Source organism: Panthera pardus, unplaced genomic scaffold (genome assembly GCF_024362965.1).
Source record: "Panthera pardus isolate Hobbes unplaced genomic scaffold, ASM2436296v1 HiC_scaffold_2, whole genome shotgun sequence".
Taxonomy (NCBI): Eukaryota; Metazoa; Chordata; class Mammalia; order Carnivora; family Felidae; genus Panthera; species Panthera pardus.
In genome coordinates, this window is record NW_026526765.1 from 148,856,689 (window position 1) to 148,880,113 (window position 23,425).

The 23,425-nt window shown below is 42.7% G+C and overlaps 1 protein-coding gene across 4 annotated transcripts in view; it reads left to right on the plus strand.

Moving 5' to 3' along the window:
• Positions 1 to 9,247: 9,247 nt before the first annotated feature.
• The window catches only part of CNOT6 (CCR4-NOT transcription complex subunit 6), a 77,241-nt gene continuing 63,063 nt past the window's right edge, over positions 9,248 to 23,425 (plus strand). The window contains exon 1 of one of the 4 annotated variants that reach the window (XM_019469706.2): positions 9,248 to 9,428. The gene's annotated coding sequence lies outside the window, so the exon portion shown is untranslated. The remainder of the gene's footprint in view (positions 9,429 to 23,425) is intronic. The other 3 variants (XM_019469704.2, XM_019469705.2, XM_019469703.2) reach the window with 3 other exon arrangements.

A 23,425-nucleotide genomic window follows, 5' to 3' on the forward strand; every position in this document is an offset into this window, starting at 1 on the left:
CTCAAATGAATGGCAAGGAAGCTATGCTAAGCCATCTCAAAGGGATACAAACTGCATAATTCCATCTATACAACATTTGTGAAAAAACATAATTAGAGAGATGAGGTTAGTGGGTGACTCGGGCTAGGGATGGGTTGGGGAGAGGAGGATGTGGCTGAAAAAGGGCAGCACAAGAGAGTCTTGAGGTGATGGTACAGTTAAGCATCTTGATTGTGGTGGTTCCATGAAGCTACACGTGTGACAAAATTGCACAGCTACACACATACATGCACATGTAAGTGCATGTAAACTGATGAAATCTGAATAAACTCAACGGTTTGTGCCTGATGTCAACCTTCTGGGTTTGATATTGCACTGTTAATATCAGGGGAGGTTGGGTGAAAGTTGCATGGACCTCTCTGTGCATTTCCTTGCAATTTCATGTACATCTATAATTATCTCAAAATGAAAAAAAAATTTTTAAGGAGGAAAGGAACTCCTATGAAGGAAAATAAACAATGAAAAACTTCAAAAATCCTCAAGTCTCAGAAATTGGCATCAGCTATATCTTCAACTGAAAATTATGGTTTTTTGGTTTTGCTTTGTTTTTGTTTTTGTTTTTTAATTGTAAAGGAGGCTAAAACCAAGAACAGGAGAAAGCACTCAGAAGAAATTAGACCCAGGTCCCCTCCCCTGCTCTGCTCAGCCAGATGTCTGCCCCTCCCCCACCCTGTTTTTTTGTTATTTGGTTTTTGTTCTCTCAAGAGAGTAAAGCAGAGGGTTTCTCTATATTTATTCATATTACTCAGCTGTAAGGATGCTGGCAAGTGAAAGGAGGTTGGAAAATTTAATCTTTATTCCGAAAGAAGAGTTATCCTATGGTCCCAGTACAACATACCTCTTAGGCCTCTTTAAAAAGCTTTAAAAAAAGGAAAGCAAGATGATGGTGGATATACAGCAGTCACTGGTTCTTGTCCATCTGGTTTTCTAGGAACACTGCCGTCTCCCTTCTCCAGAGTAGAGTAAGTTATTGGCCAGCCCAACTGGTAGTCCTTTGTCTGCTGCCCTCTACAGCTTTGTCCCCACCTACTGGAAGGTATATTTTCTTTTGTGATCACATTAGATTTGGAAAGTAGAGCACCTACTCCCAGCTGGTGCAGGCTTGAGAAATTGGGTGCTGCTTTCAGGGTTAAATAATTATGGAGTTATGGGCCATATTGGTGGTTCCTTTGGCAATACATTTCCCTCCAAAACCTACTAGGTTTCCAGTCTCTTCTCATTTTATTCATTCCATATAAAAATACTCATAACCAAAGATCTTGCCTGGACATGGTTTTAAAATCTTGAGACTTGAGTCATTTCCTTATTTGCTTCTGTGGTCTGCTCATTACCAAATTTCACAACCTAATGAAATTGAGGCCATTTTTTAAATAATCAACTTAGTTTGGAAGGGCAAACTTGCTGGTGTTGCCCCACACCAGCAAGCTGTTGGTTTCTGCATGACAGGGCATCAATCTTATCTCCTGCCAAATACATACCTTGATTCTGGAAGAATTCAGCCTAGAGCTGGGATGGTGTCGCTCCTCCACAAAATGCTCAGAAACTAGGCTTCTTCCAGCTTCTATTCTTACTCTGACACTGTGGGCCTCTTTCTCCTGGTCAAAGACAGCAGCTTCCAAGTTCCAGGAAGCAGGACAGAAGAAAGGCTAAGGGAAGGAGGCAGTGACAGATGGGGCCTTCCTTGGGGACAGGAAGAGGAGGTACCCTTTGTTGGAAGAAGTGTGCATGTGGATATCTCATATACAGAGGGGTGACCGTGACTGAGATGGTTGTCTGCTTAAACAAATTCATGCTGTTCCTTCCATTGTATAGACTGGTTGCTGTGAAGCACAAGAATGAAGTAAGTTCTTTCTAAACTTATGAAATCTTTCCCGTCTTTTTTTGCATTTGGTGGTGATATGAGACTAGCTCTCAGCAGTGGAGTGTGGGAAGTTCTGTGGGTGACTTCAGGCTGAGCTAGTGAAGAAACACACAAGCACAAGCTTTCTCTCCACCTCTTCCCTGTTGACCAGGTGGACCAAAGCCTAGGGCTGGGGTTCTTGGCATTTTTTTTCTTTTTTAATTTAAATTTTAGTTAGTAAACATACAGTGCAATATTGGTTTCAGGAATAGAATTCAGTGATTCATCACTTACATACAACACCCAGTGCTCATCACAAGTGCCATCTTAGTACCCATCACCCATGTAGCCCATCGCCCACCCACATCCTTCACTCAACCCTCAGTTTGTTCTCTATTGTTAAGAGTCTCTTATGGTTTGTTTCCTGCTTTCCTCTCCCCCCCCCCCCATTATATGTTCATCTGTTTTGTTTCCTAAATTCCACATATGAGTGAAATCATATGTTATTTGTCTTTCTCTGACTTATTTCACTTCTTGGCATTTTTTACATCACGAACCTTCTTGGTAATCTGATAAACTCTACAGACCCCTGGTGCACCTGGGTGGCTCAATTAGTTAAGTGTCCAACTTTGGCTCAGGCCATGACCTCATGGTTCATGGGTTCAGTCTATGAGCTCAAGGTCTGCATCAGGCTCTGTGCTGACAGCTTGGAGCCTGGAACCTGCTTCAGATTCTGTGTTTTCCTCTCTCTCTGCCCCTCCCCCACCCAAAAAGTAAATAAACATTAAAAAAAAAAAGTCTATAGACCCCTGTGCAGAATAATGTTTTTTAAAAAGCATAAAATAGAGGTGCCTGGGTGGCTTAGTCAGTTAAGCATCTGACTCTTGATTTCAGCTCAGGTCATGATCTCATGGTTGTCAGATGGAGCCCCACGTCAGACTCTATGCTGGGTGTGAAGCCTGCTTAAGATTCTCTCTCTCCCTTTCCCTCTGCCCACCCCCCAAATAAATAAAAAGCATAAAATACAATACATAGCATTACAAAGAAAATCAGTTATATTGAAATACAGTTATCAAAATATTCTAAGTGTTATGACATATTTATGCATTTAAATAGAGTATCAAATAGCAAGATCTACTTGTGGGTCTCATAGCTACCACATTCTCAAAGTATGAATGAGTGAAAATGATATTTCAAGATATCCCCAACATTTTCTGTTAGGATGATGAAAATGTTTTCGATTGAGGGAGAGGGGATTGCTCAACATTGTGAATATACTAAATACCATTGAATTGTACACTTTATTTTTTTATTTATTTAAAAAAATTTTTTAACATTTATTTACTTATGAGAGACAGAGAGAGACAGAGCATGAGCAGAAGAGGGGCATAGAGAGGGAGACACAGAATCCAAAGCAGGCTCCAGGCTCTGAGCTGTCAGCACAGAGCCCAATGAGGGGCCCGAACTCATGAACCATGAGATCATGACCTGAGCCGAAGTCAGACACTTAACCGACTGAGCCAACCAGGCACCCTTTGAATTGTACACTTTAAAATGGTTAATTTTAAGTTATGTGAATTTCACTCTAATCAAAAAGGAAAAAAAGATTAATTGGGAGTGGGGGAGATCTCCCCAATGACTATGACAGAATAATGAACTGTCAGGCTGGGGTTTCCACTGGGGATAGTCACAGGTACTACTCATAATACTGGGATTGTTACCTAGATTCAAAATGGCAGCAAATGTGAAAATCTTCCCATCTGGCTTCATAGCATCCCACCCTGAGTTCTATGCACAGATCCCTTGGGAGTACTTGCCCCATATCTTTACCTCCCCTCCCTACACCCCCCTCCCCCATAAGAACTCTTGTCCTAGGGGATGACAGAGCCATAAGAGGAAGGGGCCCACGTCCCTGAATCACTGCATGGAAAAAAGTCATCTGCTGTAAGGGTTGTTACATGAGCAAGATATTTTGTATCTGTTTATTAAAGCAGCCAGCATTACCCGGAGGCAGTAAGTTACTATTTCTGCCTAAATTATGAGTCAGGTCTCTATCCTAGAAACCGAATAAATCCTAATAAATTCAGAAAGTGACCCACAAATCAAATTATACATAAAGACCCTTGAGACTCTGTCACCTCAGCCCCTCTGGATGAATCCCCATGGCCCCAACTATCTCTGGAGGGACCTGCATTCAGACTCCTGCTAATCACCCCATGTATTCCATAATAAGTAGCAAAGTAACAAAATATTTTTCAGCCGAGGTAGTATCCGTGATTAATCTCCCCTTAGGCTTTAAATCAAACACCCCTAATGGCTGCCCTACATTTGGATTTTCAGTCTTGGGAGTAAGTACTTCATCCAGTAAGCGTATTTGAAGGTGTTTGTGTATGCTTGTTTGTTTACTTTGTTATTTAAGGCCAAAGCATCATAATCAATTCACATTTTTAGGGAGTGTGGCTGGGATTAGACAGAGAGGAGATATCCACTTTCTTCTTCATGCCTTTCTGCTGTTTGATTTCAACCATTTTTTAAACTATGACCACAAATTACTTTTACAAGGAAAAGGGTGGGTTGATCTTAGAAAAAAAAAAAAAAAATCACATGCACTTAAAACCAGAAATGGATTTGCAGCTTTTCCCTGTTCCCATTATATCTCTAAGGTGAGCCTTCAGGGAGAGCATCTGAGTTCTGAAATGGGAGAACCCCCTCTGCCTCCCACGTTCTGAGGCATCAAGGAACCTTCTAACTCTGTGCACTGGGAGTGAAATCAGGACTAGATGGATTCCTGGAGAAGCAGCTGACAGGGTGTATGAGTGTGTGCAGCTCAAGGCTTGATAGAGAGACCTTGGACCTCTGCTTCTTTCTGCCTTTCTACATCTAGTCCTCTTTCCTCCAGCAAAAAAATCATCAGTTTTGAGTGAGGTTGAAGACAATCCAGGTCCAAGAGTGGGTGTGTGGCTTCTTCTTGACCAGGGTAGGACATTGCCCTGAATATGGCATTTGGTTCAGGGATGGAAATGAGAGTCAGGCCCAGGATGTCTGTTCATCTGTTGAGGAAAGCTCTCCCCACTGGCTCTGAACTTGGTAGGAGCTGGCACCCATGGCCTCTGATGATGAAATCAACATGGAGGTGAGCAGAGCTGAGAATGGAATTAGCCCCCAGATCAAGCCACACCTGAAGCTGGTGTATTATTTCCTCACCCTTTAAAGCTATTTGGGCCAGCTAATTCCTTTCTTATCTTAAAGCTGTTTAAGTTAGATTTTTCAATCAATCTCAGGCTAAAACAATGGACAAAGGACATTATAGGGAGATATGACTGGGATCTGAAACTTCATCTATTGTATTATGTCCTATGTGAAGAAAACTGTGGTCTGGAGGCTTCGAGCCCAGAGAAGATGAGCAGGGTGTATCCATGTTTTTGGCACTGAGTGGGGATGAGGGATCTTGGTCATCAGTTCTGGTCCCTAGCTAGCAAGTCTCCACCCTGAGAGAAGGCATCAGATTATCGAAGCTGAGTGGCCAGGGTCCATATTTCAGGCTCATGCAGCAACCTCTCGTATGACTTTGTGTTTACAGGCTGAAGGTGCATGGATTTTCCACTGCAAGCACTCTGGTCACACAGTGGTTGGGGCTTATCTTGCAAATAAACCTGGGAACCTGCTTCATTTGGAAGTCTCCTGTGGATTTTAGTTATTGGAGTCAGTCTGATCAACACTGCTCATTTCTGGGGACCCTGACAACTCCAGCTGCTGGACCCATCAAGTTATGGTCCACATCCAAAATTGACCCTGAGTTTGAATTCCAATGCTCCAGGCATGTGTGAGAAATAGACACCACACCAACATTGGTGATCATGGCCAGCACTCAGTTGTTTGTCTTCCTTATTCATCCACCCACCCATTATCCAATACATTTAGTGAGCATCACATTATAAGTATTTTGTTTGCAAGTGACAGAAGCCCAACTCTTTGAGCAGAAAATGCATTGATTGGACATGTACCTGAGATAGGTCACAGGCTAAAAGGAGAAACTACTGAAACTGGGACCTTGGCGCCCAGCACCAACATTCTATGTCACCAAGACAATCTCTGTTCATCACTGTGTCATCTCTCCATGTGGTGGGGAAGATGCACTGACTGACACCAATTCATACTGTCCTAGCTTAGCATCCCAATGGAGCCAGAATTCTGTTCCTGTGTCCACAAATCAATCCCAGATTGGTCCTGCGTCGGTCACATGCCTGGACCTGAGGGGCAAGGTTCTCCTAATAGAGGAAGAAAGTGGAAAAGCCTGAAGGTTGGAAAGACTCAAAAGCAACCCCAGTTGGTGGCATGGAGGCAACATGAGTTAGACTCACGTGAGCAGCTCAGAGCCTGGCAGGGGAGATAACAGCATCATCTGTTAAGTGCCCTTATAGAGGCAAAGATGGAGGGGGGTCTGAGGAGAATGGCTAGCTCTACCAAGAAGGCCTTCCCAGAGGGATGAGATAGAATCTGCTCCCATTCTCTGGCTGTCCCCAACTCTCCCTGAGGAATCTCTTCCTCACTCTCAATACATCTAGTTCACATGGGGCTAACCAGGGTTAGAGATGGGGCTTAGGCTAGGTCAGTGAGAGCCTGTCCTGGGCTTTTTGCTGGAATGATTAGGAAAGAGGTACTCTGTCCAAGTGGAGAAACTGGTAGAATCTGGTAGAAGCAGATGCTAGTGGCCATCTTCCCTACCTGGTCACAAAGCCTGTGTGAGGACCCTGGTGTGGAAGTGCAGAGTGGAGGGTGGGGGAGTGAGATCAATTCTTGGTGACATCTTATGATGCCCGAACTTTTCAGTTACATGACACCTGAATCCATAAATGACCTCTTTCTGCATAAAGAAAGTCTTTATGCAGAAGTCTTTCTACTTGGGTTGGGGTTTTACAACTTGCAGCAGGAGGTCCTGCCTAATACATGGGTCTCTTTGATCTGGAACTGGAAAGGTGAGGCATTTGGTGGGTTTCTCTTCAGAAAGAACAGGACGTGGGCACCTAGGTGGCTCAGTGGGTTAAGCATCCAACTCTTGGTTTTGGCTCAGGTCATGATCTCATGGTTGGTGGGTTCAAGCCCCACATCGGGCTCTGCTCTGACAGTGTGGTGCCTGCTTGGGATTCTTTCTCTCCCTCTCTCTGCCCCTCCCCTCTCAAAATAAATAAATAAACTTAAAAAAAAAAACCAGGAGGTTCTCAGGCAAGGGACCACCATTGGTACTCTCTCTGTAGTAGTCCCCCGAGATGGCATCAAATAAGCCCATCTTCCCTGTATGTACATGCAGCTCCTGCCTTGCTTATGTCTTCCCTTCTTGAATCTGGACTGGGCATGTGACTGCTTTAACCAATAGAATAGAGAGAGTAATATTCCTTAGAAGGCCTGCCAGCTTCCCCTTCCTCCCTTGTGGAGCCCTGGGTTGCCAAGTAGGACATCCAGGATAACCTGCTGGAGGGAGAGGCCACAGAAAAGCAGGAGGATGAGACATTACACAGAGATAAGAGGTCTCACTGGGGGGGGGGGAGTGCTCTAAGGGGGCAGACAGCCAATCCCTAGCCACCATCCCAGGTGCAGGCATGAGAGACCCCCAGTGAGACCAGTAGAGCTGTCTAGCCAGGCACCGGATTCATGAGATTTCATAAATTAGTTGTTTCATGCACTAAGGTTTTTGTTATGAACTCCCCTCCTCCATCCCCACTGTGCCAATTGTAAAAAGTAGCTCCCTCTGGAAAGATCAATTACAAAAATGGCACCTCACTGTCCAGGCTAGAGCACAGGTTGCCAGGGCACAGTACTCAAGGCGGGTGCAGAGACCCAGATAGATGTCAGCTCCTCAGCCAGGCTGCACAATTCCAGTACTCTGTGGTCTGGGGCTGGGAGATGTGGAGGGATGGGCAAGTGTAGGTCTGCACTTGTTTTATCAATCCCTTACCCCTGCTGGGCTTTGCTGTTGCCCTGCCTTGCCTGTCCAGTGTCCTCTGGCACTTGAAGATGGGGCTGTCACTTGAATTCTTGGAAGAAGACAGGTAAGGACAATCCCACCGCGGTGCTGGAGAGGCAAGTATGGAACTCAAATGGCTTTTGCCCTTCCATCTTTTCCTGGCTCTTCCAGTTCTCCTCTGCCCCAGCAGCAAGCTGCCACCCATTTCCCATGTCCTGTAGCCCAAGACAGCCTTCAGTGTGGGGATGTCTCACTTTGTTGCTATTGTTAATTCCTGGAATCAATTTCACACATTTCTTGGGTGTTGATTTTTCAAGAAGGAGCCAGTGGCCCATCTTAGTTTGCCATGTAGGTCTCTCACATCACGCCCCTGAGCATGCCTCTCTAATGGATTTGTTTGTTGGGTGTCTCTCTTTTCCCTAGACTTTGAGCTTACTCAGGGCAGGGTGGGGTGTTTCATCTCTACATCCTGGCTCCAACACAGGGGCTCCAACCGCCAGTTAACCGACGTGCACTGATGCAAGCATCATCAATTAGCCCAGTCCTTTTCCTGCTCATCTTCAATCATCACCTGAACAGAATATCTGGATTTTTGAAGGCAGCCTCGGACAGTTACTCCGGCTGGGATCCCACCACCAGAACTGTCCCTTAACTTGCTGGACTGAACGACCATTAATGGGCCGAAACGGGCCATTAATTTTTTTCTGCATATGTGAGGCAAGAGGAATCGTGAGACTGTTCACGATTTAATGTCTCGTCTTTAATCAGATCAAGGCACTGGCTAAAGTCAAAAGTCTGAGAGCTGGTCCCTGTCTTCACGTGATTGACAGGAGAACGAAGGGGAAAGAGATCGAGGAAAACGAGGGAAGAGAGGAGACAAAAGTGAACAGCCTGAGACACACACAAAAAAAGGGGGCGTGGGGAGGGTAGATGGAAAAACGGAGGACCGTTAAGGAGAGGAGAGAGTAGGGACCGAGCAGGAAAGGAGCGGAACAGAGCGGGAAGAGCAGCGGGAGGGCTGGCCTAGGAGCGCGCCGGACAGGCGCACCGCTGTCCAGCGCGGGGGGGTGAGAAGGCGGGGCTTGGGAAACTACGAGAGGGGAGCGACCCACCCCGTCGGACACCGAATGGTCGCGCCCGGCGGCGGCGGCCAATGGGCGGCCGGGATGTTGGAGCGGCGGCGGCGGTCGGGGTGCTCGCTGGCTGGGGGACGGCGGCCGCCGCCATGATGCTTGTTTGCTTTCAATGAAAACGAGGGGGGCGCGAAGGAGGAGGCGGCGGCGTCGGTGGCGGCGGCGTCGGCGGCGCGGAGGCGAAGGCGGCAGTGGGCGCAGCGAGGAGGGCGAGGCCGGGGGCCGAGAGGGCGGGAGGGCATAGTGGCGGCCCGTCGGGGCGCCTGAGGCGGGCGGCTGACGCGGTGGCGCTCGGAGGGGGAACAAAGAGCGGCGGCTGAGGCGGCGGAGGAGCGGCGGCGGCGGCGCTGCAGCAGCGGGCGGGACTGGTATGGTGGTTCCACAGGTCAGACCCCGCTGCACTCACAGGGAGGAGGCGGCGGCAGCGGCGGAGGAAGGCGGCGCACCCCGAGAGGTGAGGGAGACGGACCCGAGGCCTGGCCGGGCTCTGCTGCCCGCACTGGTCGCGCACGGCCCCCGCTCGGTCGTGCCCCCGAGACCGAAGCGCGCGGGGTCTTAGCGCGGGCAACTTGAGTTTTGTGGGTAGCGAGCCCGTAGCTTGGCTGAGCTGGCGGCTGTTTAGGGGGGAAAGCCTTTCTCCGATCGGGCTGGGTCCCAGGCCGCGCCCCCGCGCCCAGCGCGGGGGCGGGGGGCGTTGATTGACGGCGGGGACTGGGGGGCTCAGGGCGCGGGGGAGCGGCGCCCGGGCCCTGGGACCCCGACTCTGGTCATCCCGAGGAGGCGGGTGGGTGTTGGGGACTCTTGGCCAGGATGGGTGGCAACTTTGGCGGAGTGGCTGTGTCGGATTGTGCGCCGTGGAGTGTGGAACTTCGCAGTTACCGCAACGCGGGAAACCAACTGTTAACCCTCTACCCCAAAAGTATTTAAAATTCAGTTTAACGCAGATTTGGGGGGAGGGGGTAGGTGTGACAATGACCTGGTTGAAGAGGCACTTAGCACCAGATTTGAAGATTTATAGTATTGCTCAGAGCTCGGAGATAGCCCTAATTACTTGAAGCCGTTTTCTCCAGTAACCCCGAACCTCATCCTCCTTTTTATATTTAAACACCAATCGTTATTGTCTTTGTAAACTTTTTGACTCTTTTTCCTTTCTCATCTTCTCCAGAGGGTCTGCTAACACCTGTAACCTTTTCTTTAACTGTTACTGCAGATGACAACATTGTGAATAGTCATCTTGCTTGATCTTCTTGGAATTACTGTGTTAAGCTGACGTTGTTTAAATAATCTGCTTGAATTTGAGTTCCTGCACTTACCATTTTCTAGGTGGATTGTATTGTTAGTGTTAGTGCGGAATTTCTTGCATTCTTGTGTCTGGAAATTTAATTTTGGAGAGGAAAAGAGGGAATATGAACAAGTGGCAAATAAAATGGCATCTATTAGCACTTTTTTTTTTTTCACAATCACTAGGGTTTACTATTTCAAAACAGTGTTGTTGGCTCTAAGAGTTGATATGGTCATTGATCAAGAGGTTTTGAAGACTTTTGTAATTGCTGTCAGAGCGGTTATGACAGTCTTCAGAATGGGATGACTTTTAGAGTTAAAATTGCTTAATATTTTTAGACCAGTGATCTGGCCCAGTCACCTTGCTTTAAACAAAATATTTGTAAAGCTACATGTGGAAACTGAGACCTAAAAAGGTTAAAGTGATTTGCCCAAGGTACTTTTAAAGGGAAAGGACCAGGTTTTGTGTGAGTGTGAAAGCACATCAAAGAGTGATGTAATTGGTGGGGAGGGCAGAAGGTGTTTTAATGGGTAGAAGTTATTTGGGATAGATGTGTCTGTTCAGTTCTCAGGTGAACAAGATACTTAATGAAGTAGTGAAAACAAGGATGGGCTAGAAGACAGACATTTTCAGGAAGATTCACTCTCTGAAAGTTGATTTTTGCATAGTTTCAGAAGTGTCTTGATCAGTGGGATGTAGATGAAGAAGCCCTTTTGAATGCCTGTTTTGGTGGTAGGTGTATTCAGGTTTCTTAAATCTTGGTAGATCAAAACTACAATTATTGGAAAATTTCAGACTATTTTCTCTTGACTAGGAATGAAGTTGGTTATAGAACTTGGTCCTGACTGCAAATAAAGGCATTGTAGGAATTTGCCTACTGTACTGGTTTATAAATACGAATTTTGGTCCATGCTTAGGCACTACCAGTGCAGGACCTGATATGGGGCTTGAACTCACTAACCGTGAGATCATGACCTGAGCTGAAACCAAGAGTTGAATGCTTAACCAACTGAACCACGCAGGTGCCCTGAAGCATAAACCTTTTTCATATCGTAGTGCGCTGGAAAGGGATAATATATGTAAGGCATACTGGAATAAATGGTCAACATTACTCACAGCCGTAGCCTTTGGTCCATGAGGGGTGAGGGACCACTAACTTTCCTATATGCTTGCTCATTGGGAAGCTATGCTTTTAAAATGCTTATCATTTTGGAAAAGTCCAAATAGGTTCAGTAAGGATATATATTTTAATGCAGAAAAGACTTAGATTTGTGGGCCTGCAGCACTTATTTGCGTTTTTTTGTTGTGAATGGAATTCAGTGCTATGTAGAAAAAGGTTCCGATTTCAATTTTCAAATCCTCAGCTTCCACTTTTGGCTTATTTTTTTTTTTTGCTTTCACCTTGCCTGCTACTCACTTTCCAAAGGTAGCCAGTTTACAACAAGTGTGATTAAGGAAACACCATGTGAAATTAAGATATACTTGATAAATTAAACTGTAAACTTCCTGTACACAGAGCCTGGCGTGTTAAAGTACAATGGAATGCACCATATTTTGGTTTTTGAACAAGTAATGAAAAGGAGTAGGTTGTTTGTATCCAGAATGAGGACCCATGTGTAGGCTGCCTTAACCTTACCCTTCTCTGGCCTTACCTCTCCGTCATCAGTTTATATTTTCTGGATAACTTCAGTTGGATGTCAAGGAATAAAACGTGCTGGACACGGTATTGGACCCTGAGAGTTCAAAAATGAACACTACCTAGTTTTTGTCATGTAGTCTCTAGTTATCATAGGCGCATGAAGTGCTATGAGAGAATAGAAGAAAGAATAAATTCGCAGAAGGCGTGGGGCCAGTTTACAGAAAATAACAGCAGAATAGGTGTTTGTCAAACTGGGGAGAGGGGTCATTTCAAACAGAAGGGAACGGTGGGTGCATTCAGGTGCCAAAAGTTGGGCTAAGACCCAATGGTGAGGTGTTAATGGAACAGGAAGAGTGGCCTGCAAAGGTGTGTCCAGCCTAGATTTTGAAGGACCATGCTTGCTCAACTAAAAATGAGGTTTATATCTTTATCCTGTAGCAAAGGAAGGAACCAAAATATTTTTAGTATGGGAGCAAGGTGATTTATAGACCACTTTGGCATCAGTGTGGAGGATTGAGTGGAGGCTCTATATATAAAAAAAGTCACATTTTAGGTACTGTGGAGTTAATGATTCTGAATCTTTAACTTGGATATAGTGTCTGTTGTGTTCTGTAGTTCCTTTTATAGTGGACTTGAGGGTTTGCCCAATTGCTTTACAATGCTGGGTAATTTAAAATCAAAATGTCAGGATGTTTTGGAAGAAGTTAAAAGCAGTCAAAACAATGAAACCCATAAAATGGTACACTTGAAAATTCAGGCACTGAGAACTTGTTTTTTGAGTTCTGCTTAGGCAGACTGTAGAGCTTAAGCTGGAAAAAACAACTCTCTGCTCACCAGAAGTGGGAGGCACCAACTTTTAAAGATTGCAACTCTCCTAATAGTCTATTGGGACATAGGCCATATGTATGTGAAACTTGTAGGAGGGCAGAGTTTTCTCTCCAGTAATTTACTGCAATTGGAGCATTGAAATTAAAGTCTCTGAGCTCATGATACAGCTAGCTGTTAATTTATGTAGTCTATTCTGCTGTGTAGCAACATACAGGTTCCCAAAAGCTACCATGGTATGCAAGATTGTGCAGTAAAAACTACAGGCCTTGTGGGGGAAAATGAGATTGGAGTCCAACACTCAAAAACTTAGTGACTTATTTTGAAAAAGGAACCTGATGAGAATGGTAGCAAAGTTTTACACATGTGAAATGGCTAAGGAGTATCTAAATATTCCAGTAAATGTGGCACTTTACATTGAGAAAGACCTCATTTGCTTGTGGAAATGGGCATCAAAATTGTTTGCTATTTGTTACTTTGAAGTGGTAGCAGGCAGGTTATCTGAAATCAAATGGAATGTTTAGTAACACCAGATGTGGGTGGGTGGGTGTGTCTTGTATCACACACATGGAGAACTGTCTGGAGGGTGGGTGTTTAAGATGTGTGTGTTTTGTGTATTTCTGCTCAGCTCAGTTTGGCTGGGTGCAGTTTTCTACCTTCGTTTAGTGCGGTAGATGCAGATGAGAAATGGCATGCAAATGGGAATTTTGCGTTACGCTTAAATTCCCTAATATATCAATCACACTGGAACAAACTCACATTTCAGAACAAGCAATAAAGCAGAATTAATTATACTTGAATACAGCATTTTAAAATAGTACTGAAACGCGGTTCAAAAAATACCCAAACACCCATATGTTAGGCACCATGTATAGACTTGCTATCCTTATGGGGCTTATGGTCTTTTGTCCCAAGTGGGGTTTATAGTGGGGTGTAAAGACAAATGGACCAATAAAACTCTCACAGGTTATACAGTAATAAGGAGTATACAAAGCAAGTGCTAAGAAAGGAACAACTAATTCTGCTTGGGAAACTTGATAGAGTCATCTCCGAGGTCTTTGAGCTGAGTTTTTAAGGGTGAATAGGCACTTGCCAGGCTGAGTAGGACTTTTCATGGAGAAGGAATGATATTTGCAAAGTCAAGTTACATACGACTTTGGCTGTGAAACATAGGACGCAAGGATGGGAGGGATAGGAGGAGGGGCCAGAAACAGTTTGTGAATAGTCTAAGGCTCTTTCTTAAAGTGTTGGGACTTCTGTCTGTATATCCTGAGGATCCACTGAGAGGTTGAGTGGATAGTAGTGGGGCAATTGTGTGTGACACACTTTTTTCAGGAGAGTAAAAATACGGACAGTGGATGAAAGGGGTCAGAGTTCATTTAAGTCCTTGTGAGAGGCTAAGGATATCAGCATAGGAGCTGGACAAGAATAGGATAAATTTGAAAGATACCGGAATTAGGGACAGACAAGCAATGAGTTATAAAAATAGGGAATTGAGTACCACTCAGAAGGTTTTTAGCTTGGGTAACTTGGTATGATTTAACTTGGGGGAAGTAGAGGAAGAAGAGCAGATTTGGAAAAGGGAAGTGGAATAGGTTGCTTTTGCATCTGACTTTCATATGCCCATTGGGTATTTAGGTGCACTATGTCTTAATAGGTATCTGGACCAGAGAATGGTTGGGAATTTTAAAGACTTGGTTAGTATATAGTTAGTATTGGAAGTTTGGAGATCACTCAGGAAGAGTGTATGAACAAATGCTTTTTACCTTTTTTTAGGGAGGTAGAGTCCCCATTTGAGAATCAGTTGAGAATTATGGCTCCTGCTGAACAGAATAAAAATATGCATACACTTAAGTGTGAAACTTACTTAATGAAACACAGGATAATATAGGACAGGAAGAAGAGGTGACCAAGGGAACTCTTAGGAACAGCCAAAAATTACATTTTGGACACAACAGCAATAAAATGGTTAAAGAGGTAGGAGAATAAGAGAGTACAATTACAGATGCCAAGAAAGGTAGGAGTGCCGAGCAAGAGGGAGTTTTCAGTGACGAGTGACGGCCAGGTTTAGGGTAGGATGAGCTCTGAGAATAGTTTAATAGGATTTGGCGGTTAGGTGAATATAAGCAGAGCAAATTTTTCTGGGACCAGGGAGGTGGAAGTCAGACTGTAGGTTAGGCTGGGGACAAATGGGAGGTTAAGATGGAAAAATGTTATAGACTGCTGTTTGGAAAAGTTTAGAGTGGGAAAGAAGGAAAGGGGGTAATATAAAGAAGAGGACAGGGTTGACTGAAGGTAAACACCTTTATTTGTTGCCTACCTTATGTTTTCCATAAGCCCAAAACTTAGGAAATTTCTATATATATTTATATTTCAGACTTTTCCCTGATATATTAGCTGAAATGATGAACTTTTTATTGGATCACATAAAGCTTTTTCTTTGTGGACTTTTATGTGATTTAAAAAACAAAGGAAAAATTTCCTCATTGGAGGTGGACCTGATGTGAAATCATAATATTAGAACTTTCAGTCTTCAGTTACTGAAAGCCTAAAATTTACTCTTCATATTCCCTTGCTAGATTTGTATTTGTCCTGTGCTCAGCAGTCTGCAGTTGAGTTAAATGTTTGATGTACTTTTAAATGTAGAATAGTAGCAAAGAAGGCATAGTCATTTTCTTTCAAAATTATTTGCTACACATATACCTTACAAAGTAAGCATATGGAGATCTAACAAAACAAAAATTAGACAGTGATCTTTGTATCTAAAAGGAGTATTACAGGTGATTCTCTGGATACATCTAGCTGTCCCATATAGATTTTTTTTAACTAGGCAGATTTTGAGTGGGGGTGGTGTGGAGAGATAGATGAAAAAGGATATTAGAGGAGTCCTTGCTAATTAAGACCAAATAAAAACGAAGATTTATTCAAGTTAAGTCAAAAATATTTCTTGCATTCAGCTTTTTGGGGGGCAATTTTTTTTTCTTCCGTAAGATTGTGTATGGTTGTATGCAAACACCACAGCATCATAAAGCAGTATCTGATGAAGCTAACTGCCATGTTTTGTGGACTGAAAGCTTCTTTTGTATATTTTCATCTAAAATTGTTGAAAATGAAAACTGTACTTTATTTGGGACATCTAAAGAATTATCATTTGGTTTCTAATTTTAGGGAGACTAGAGATATTCAGACTTAGGGATTTGCAGTCAAAGAAAGAAGGAGCTTTGTTGAATGCTAATGATGTGGTACGCATTGTGCTTTACATGTGTTATTTTATTTGATCCTCATACCAAAATTGTGAGGTAGATATCATTTTATAAATGAGGAAGCTTTAGCCTTAAAGTTGAACGTAAACATATCTTTCTTGATATCGGTCTGTTTGACTCTAGTTTGTGTGTTTTTGTTTTTGTTTTTTTTTTTGAGAGTGCAAGTGAACAGGGGAGGGGCAGAGGGAGAGAAAGAGAGAATATCTTTTTTTTAAATTTTCTTTTTAACATTTATTTTTGAGACAGAGAGAGACAGAGCATGAACGGGGGAGGGTCAGAGAGAGATGGAGACACAGAATCTGAGGCAGGCTCCGGGCTCTGAGCTGTCAGCACACAGCCTGATGCGGGGCTCGAACTCACGGACCGCGAGATCATGACCTGAGTCAAAGTTGGACGCCTAACTGACTGAGCCACCCAGGCGCCCCCAAGAGAGAGAATATCTTAAGCAGGCCTGATGTGGGGCTGTGTCTCAAGACCATGACATTGGTCTCAACCAGAGTTGAGATCAAGAGTCAGATGCTCAACCGGCTGAGCCACCCAGGTGCCCCTCTAGTTTGTATTAATTTCACTGTACATCCCCCACTTCTGTCCTAACACACTCTCATGGTGCTGTGGCTTAGAATGGACCTTTGATATACATTTGATGATATAGGGAGACCCAATTGCTTCCCCAAATTTATAACCATTTACATTGGTGGCTGATCTTGTTGATAGAATGGAACTACCTGGCAGATTCTTAATATTTGTGATCCTCTTAGGTTATGGATCAAAAACTTCATGAGAGTCCACATAATACTATTCATGCTGGCCAAAAATCCAGTTTTAAAGCATTTCATTGTTTTAGGAAAAGGCAGTCACTTATGTGGTCAGAAAGCAGTGCATAATGGAACTCCATTTCAACAGAGTTGCTTAAGATTTCTTTCCAAATCTTCTGAAACATCACTAGGTAGCTTCAGAGCAATATTGTAGTGTTATTATTGATGATTTGTAAGGTCAGCATTTCATGAATAATTTTCTTGTAGGGGAAAAAAGGACTAGTGGGTTAAAACATGGCCAGGATATTAAAACCTCCTAAGTGATTGGATATATAAATTAGAATAAATGTTGAATGCCTCAAAGGCCAAAATCACCACTAGTTGGTGGTAGCTAGACTATCATGAGTTGTAAGAGAGAGAGCAGCAAATTATGGAAAATCTGACAAAAGATAAGAAGGAAATGAAGAGGGGCGCCTGGGTGGCGCAGTCGGTTGGGCGTCCGACTTCAGCCAGGTCACGATCTCGCAGTCCGTGAGTTCGAGCCCCGCGTCAGGCTCTGGGCTGATGGCTCAGAGCCTGGAGCCTGTTTCCGATTCTGTGTCTCCCTCTCTCTCTGCCCCTCCCCCGTTCATGCTCTGTCTCTCTCTGTCCCAAAAATAAATAAATGTTGAAGAAGGAAATGAAGAGATTTCTGTTGGCATCCATCATTTGGTGCTGAAGCTGTAAATGAGATGGTTGTTTACAGCTTATCTCATGCTAAGGAGCAGATTTAGGATTGGTGGCCCCCCTTACCTTGCCGTTTTGATCTTGGTGAGGTTTTGACTTACTTACCCTGCTTATTAGTGGGCACTTACTTAGCTTTTGCTGATTAGATGGCAAATCTTACTTGTCTTAGTATGTTGTACTTTAACTTCAAATATAGAATAAAAATCTAACCTAACCTGTATTTGCTGTATTTTCATAGTTGTGTTTTGAGTTAATTTATTGGATTGACTGAAATTGCTAGTATTTCAACAATTTTTAAAAATATATTTACTTATTTCTTTAAGTAAGAGAGCGCAAGTGGGATAGGGGCGGGGGGGGGACAGAGGATCTGATGTGGGCTCTGCGCCAACAGCAACAAGCCTGTTCTGGGGCTCAAACTCATAAACAACTCACAAACCACAAGATCATGACCTGAGCTGAATTCGGATGCTCAACCAACTGAGCTGTGCCCCCTGAACCATTTTTGACCTTTCAAATTGGTAGTTTCCTATGGTTGTTGCACAGGAAACTTCTCTCTCTGCTTCTCTGACTATATTTTATACTCACTCGTGTGTGATTGGGCCCATGCACACAGTTAGAATTGCGTTGTGACAGGAGTCTGGTAACAGGCTGTTGCAGGCTGTCTGTTACGGGCTGGGCACTGCGGATGCAGATGGGTATGCCGATCTTTTCCTGTTAGAGCTTGGTTTTGACTGCTACATCTGCTGTTCAGCTCTATGTTTTGGAGGAATATTTTACCATAATTTAAAAATCGCTCCATTTTCACCAAGGTCTTTTACTGATTGGAAATTTTAAACCAATTTGGACTGGAACTTATTTTTGTACTACTTGAAAAAGGATTTAAGGAAATTGTGTGTGAGATTTTAGGAGGGGGAGGTGGCTACAGAAACCTTAAGTTCTTAAAAATATTACTAAGATGTTATTTGTCTTTTTCGTTCTTAATCTCTTAATGAGTGTACAGTGGAGTTTTCCAGAAGCTAAAAAAAATGATGTGTGGGATCTGATCAGATTGACTTCGGAGCAGATATGCAAATCCAGCTGTCTTCTAGTATGTCAGACATTAAAGAGACTTGCAAAAATGCAAGACAGTGTCATTCTTCTCACAAAATTTTACTTTGTTTTCAAAAATAGTTCCTTTTCATAAAAATGTTTTAACATGGGATGGTTGTATATTTAACAAGTTAATACATATTTAAAATTTTCTTAGTTCTAATTTCTAGGATGACAAATGTTGATAGGTATAACCTACATAAATGAAAGCTCTTTGGGGGTATTTGTGAGTTTTTAAAAGTATGTAAGCATTCTGAGATGATAGTGTTTGAGATCTGCTGTCTTAGAGTATTAGGCAGAGGTTGGGAGTAGAGAAGGCAGGTGGGGAGTAGATTGGAAAGATGATACATCTGTGAAGGAAACTGGAGGGCTGATGGTCTCAACCACACAATATTTGAGGAATGAACATGAGATCTTGGCTTTATCAGTGACAGAATTCTAGAGTAGTGTGAAGAGCTAGATTGTCCTAGGTTCAACCCCCCCCCCCCCCCCCCCCCCGCCCCAGCTCTACTACTTAACAAGCATGTATGACCTTGGCAAATGATTTAAACCCTTGTGTCTTCATCTAAAATACAATGCGATATTATCTAACTCATGGGCTGCTTTGAGAATTGAATTGAGAGTAATAAAAGTAAATGAGTGCATAGTGGTTAGATAGAGCACAGACTTGTGGATCAGACTTGGGTTAAAATCATAGTTGTGCCACTGGTATCTCTGTGACCTCGGGTAAGTTACTCATTCTCTGGACCTTCCCTTCTGTTTGTAAGGAGAATAGTAGTATTTACTTACAGGAGTCCTGAAGGGTTAAATGAGACCATGTATGTGAAGGGCCTGATAGGCCTGTCACGAGGTGAGTGCTCAGATAACATTGGCTGTTACTGCCAAGTGCAGAGTGTGGCAGATGGGCAGTGCAACACAGTTTTGCCGTTACCCCCATCTGTTTGAGGTTTGCTCTTAATCTGCTAGGGCATGTCACTAAGATTATGTTTATACAATTTAATCTTTAAGTTTGTCCCCTTGATTCTTGTCCTAGAACCAGTACTCTCGGTTTTTGGTCCTTTCTGTCTGGTTTTTCTAGATTTTGCTTTCAAGGTTAGAAGTATAGATGTTAGTTTTTCTTATTGCTGGTAAAATGGGCCCTGCTTCTGTTAGCACACTTGTCTCTTACAAATGTTTGCTATCTCTTTTTTTTTTTTTTAAATTATCACAGCTTCTCTCCTTGAATTCTTATAATTATTCACCAAGCACTTACTATTTGCCAGGCTCTGAAGAGAAAAAATATTAAAAATAGAAGTGCAAGGAGCTATATTAGAGTAGGTGAGTGAGACATAAAAGAAAAAGTCAGGTGTGGTTAAAGATACTCTTATAGAAAAAATCTTCAAGGTTCGGAAAAGCTCAAAGCAGGGAATGATAAGCTCCGTGTTTGGGAGGGATAGGGAAGGAAGGACCTGTTTGAAGTCGGATATCTGATTTGGCATTTGAAGATGACCAGAGTTCCTTAAGGTATCTGGAGGAGAGGGAGAGATGGCATTTCAGGCAGGAGCGATAGCATATGGTAAAGCACAGAGGTTTGTGAGAGGTAAGTGGGAATTGGATATGACTGGAGAGGCACACAGGGGCCTGTTTTGTAGATGAGCCTGGGGTTCCTCTGTTTAATTCAACTCATATTTGAGCCTCCTTTGTGTCAGGTGCACTGTCAGTCCGTGGGTACAAAGATGAAGGAGATGTGGTTTTAGGACCATGAGTTAAGTACTTGTGTTTTTAGGAGGTCACTTTGGATAGTGTCTAAGGCTGCATTCAAGTTGGGGTGCAGCAGAAGAACGTGGGTCTGAGACTGTTGCATTAGCTCGTATCTCAGGGAAGAGCCTGGGAGGTTGAGACAGATTGGGTGAGACGAAGATTTAGGAGGTCAAGTGGACTAGAACTAGGGAACTGGATATGAAGGCTGGGATTGGATAGGAAAGAGTTAAGGATAATACTCCTATTTCTGGCTTGGAAAGCTAGTGTGGGGATCATAGAGGAAGGGCAGGTTGGAAGACCAAGATGACAATTTCACTTTTTAGTAAGATCTTTTTGGTGCCTTGTTTTTTTCTATTATCTCTCCTGTGCAATTCAGAAACCTGTTTTGAGAGATAATCATGAAATGTAAGATACCTGCAGTATCTTTGGCTGTTTATAACAGTAGCCTTGAACTCAACAGATCTCACAGTTTGGATTTAAGTTTTGCTTTTTAGATAAGAGTAGTCTTCTTGCAAAGGTTTTTTTATGCTTGGCTTGCCACAGGGCACTAGTGATAGACAGGGTGATAGTTTTGCCACTAAGGACAGCTCCTGAATGAGGCTTATCATCTGTGTAAACTTTTAATTGGCCCATCAATCGTGGTGGAAATCTGGATAGAAAAAGAAGACAAATGTGATGACATTGAGAGTCAGGATGATTGGGGTTTAAAGTGAGATGGAGCTGTGCCTTAACTGACTTGAAGTTCTAAAAAAAGACTTAAGAACGTAGTCCGCGGGAAGTAGCTGATTTCAGTTACAGAGAGTCACATGTTTCTCATGTGTAGAATTCAACTAATACACCTGGAAGAAACAGAAGGTAAGGTACAGGGTGTGCTAGGCCTGCCATAATTACTATCGATTTAAAGTTCCAGAGTGTTTTCATATTTTAAAAAAGCATCGAATTATTGTGTTTATGTGACATTTTACATGTCTTATTACATGTCTTGGTAGGAACAGAAAACAGGTTAAATTAGTATTTATTGTTATGCAGATTTTTAATGTACCTGTGAATAAATTGGATTGTATTCAAAGAGGGAGTAATTTTTTTCTTTTTCATTTCCTTTTTCTTTTCCTTTTCTTTCTTTTTCCTTTTTTTTTTTTTTTTTTTTTTTTTTGGTGGCATTCTTACAGTGGCTTGGTGTTTTTGTAATGGTAATAGAAGATAGTGGAGCATATTTGAAGGATGGCAGTTATCTGCCAGTTGCATCCAAAAAAAAAAAGTATTGGATAAAATCTGGAAAGGGAATATTTTGAATTCTAAACTAAGAAGTTTGAATTTGTTTTCTAAGGAGTAGAAAGTTTAGGTGGGGGGCAGTGATGGGAGAGAGGATGCCATAGAATCCCAGTTTTAAAGCTGATATAGGACCAGAAATCATTCCAGAAGACTTCCCAGTTTTTTACAAAGAATGGTTCTTTTTCCTGAATTCTGCAGTGTAATTAGGACTCAGCTTTAGAAGTTGAGAGTGTTATGTAGGTTAATAATAATTAATAATTTGAGTGTTATGTAGGTTAGTTGTAATCTATAAGGCATAAATACCAATTATGAGAGTTTATTATAATAGTTGAAAAAAGGCAAAGTCCTAAATTAGAGTGATGACTGTAAAAATAAGAAAGGGTTGTAGTGTGATTATATGATTGTGAAATTGTTGCTCCCCAAGCAGATAAAGTGCCATGACCATGTATTTATTTATTGTTTATTTCTGGCACCTGACAGAGTACTTGACACAGAGAAGGTGATTAGTAAGCATTTGGTGAATGAGTGATTCTGTAAAGAAAGCTCCCTAAGGAAGCATGGTTCAGATGTACTGAGTTGCTTTGGGATTTTTCTTCTGTGAATACCTGATTCTGGGTCATGAATGAAAGAATGTTTAGACCAGTTCATTAGTGGAATGTTCTAGTAGTACTTCCACCAGACTCCAGGAGATGCAAACTGTTTGGGTGTTCGGTGTGACAGATGGTGGAGAAAGTGTTTGGTGCGCAGAGGAGGGAGTAGTGAACATGTGCTTTTATTGGGAAGGGTTTGCAGAGGCTCCAACATGTGACTTGGGTTTGCTTGAAGGGCAAGTAGAAGTCTAGCGTGAAGGTTGTCTTTGGTGAAGGGGTTAGCACATACTAAAATACTACCCCTTAGAAGTAGGTTTGCTGTAATCAATTTAGGACTTTATAGGGTGGCATGAGTGTAAGTGGATGAAGAGGAATGAGAAAATAGTTGGCTAAGTCTAGATAATAAAGGAATTTGAAATTTGGAATTTAGGTAGGTAAATCGGTGGAAAGGGCCATCTTTGGTTTTTAAGCAGGGGAGCAACATGAGCAGGCATCTATCTGGAAGGTAGATGTGGATAGAGGAGATTGTTAGTACTTGAAGGTGAGAAATAAGGAGCCTGTAAATTAGCTTCAGTAGCAGTGAAAATGGAGAAGACAGGTTTAGAAATTATAAAGAGTTAAAAATCAGTCTGATTTAGTGAAAAATTGGATTAGAAGAAATAAATTGGCACCAAGGTTAGTGTCACTAGTTTTTCAAATACGGTTGTCTCAACACGGGTTTGAACTGCACAGGTCCATTTATGTGTCGATTTTTTATAGTACAGTTCTGTAACTACTTTCTCTGCCATATGATTTTCTTTTCTCTAGCTTTATTGTAAGAATACAGTGTATAATATATAACATACAAAATATGTATTAATCAGACGTTCATGTTATCAGTAAGGCTTGAGGTCGGCAGTGGGCTATTAGTAAAGATTTTGGGGAGTCAGAAGTTACACATGGGTTTTCAGCTGTGTTGTTCAGGTGGCAACTGTACACCCTAACTTGTAGCTCTGACAGGGGCCTGATAAGTCAATGAAAAGGGTCTTTCTGCGCATGAGTTTCTTTCTGCTTCCCTGCCTCCCTTTCCTCTGCCCCAGTCCTTTTCTCCTTCATGTTTGAGAAAGAATACACAAAGAATGGATATGAAAATGTAAAAAGGAAAAAAGAGATGTTAAATTTAGCATTTTTTGTCAGTTGAGGATGGCTGTAATTCAACTTCATTTTCCTTGAAAAAGATCTGGCCAATATAATTAAATTCTTCAACTTCAGAGTGCCTCTTAACATTTTT